The sequence below is a fragment of the Arachis duranensis genome, chromosome 7 (assembly GCF_000817695.3).
Source record: "Arachis duranensis cultivar V14167 chromosome 7, aradu.V14167.gnm2.J7QH, whole genome shotgun sequence".
In the NCBI taxonomy this organism is placed as follows: Eukaryota; Viridiplantae; Streptophyta; class Magnoliopsida; order Fabales; family Fabaceae; genus Arachis; species Arachis duranensis.
In genome coordinates this window covers 72,931,890-72,932,492 of record NC_029778.3, presented here as the reverse complement: position 1 = coordinate 72,932,492, position 603 = coordinate 72,931,890, and positions in this window count along the sequence as shown.

The following is a 603-nucleotide window of genomic DNA, read 5'->3' as shown; positions in this document are numbered from 1 at the left end:
TACCTTGACCCTAGCCCCATTACAACCTATGAAAAGACCTCATGATATATGTATGCATGCATGAAATATTTGTTGATTGTTAGAAGAAAAACAAATCTTAGAAAGCATGATTAGGAGAGAATTGAGTGAATCAACCCTAAACACTTGAGCGAATAGAGTGCAAACACTACCGGTGAGGGTTCGATTGCTCAATTACATGTCTCCACCCATGATCATCTCCTTTCATGCAAGTTTGTAAAAATATTTAATAACTCTATTCAATTGTGGAGTAAACTTGCTAGTCCTTAGCCCTTGTGCATATATGCTTCTTGGGAATTGATTTATTTTGACCAAGCAATCGCATTCATTTAGATAGTTGCATATAGGTAGATCGCATTTAGTTAGTTCCATTGAATAAATGTTGATCCCTTTGCTTTTTCTTGGTTTAAGCATGAGGACATGCTTGGTTTAAGTGTGGGGAGGTTGACAAACCCCATTTTGACGGTTTATCTTGTATTGATTTTAGGGGATTTTATAACCTTTTACCCACATTTATTCAATGAAATAGCATGGTTTTATAACTTCTCCTTAATTGTGCTTAAGAGTGAAAACATGCTTTTTAGG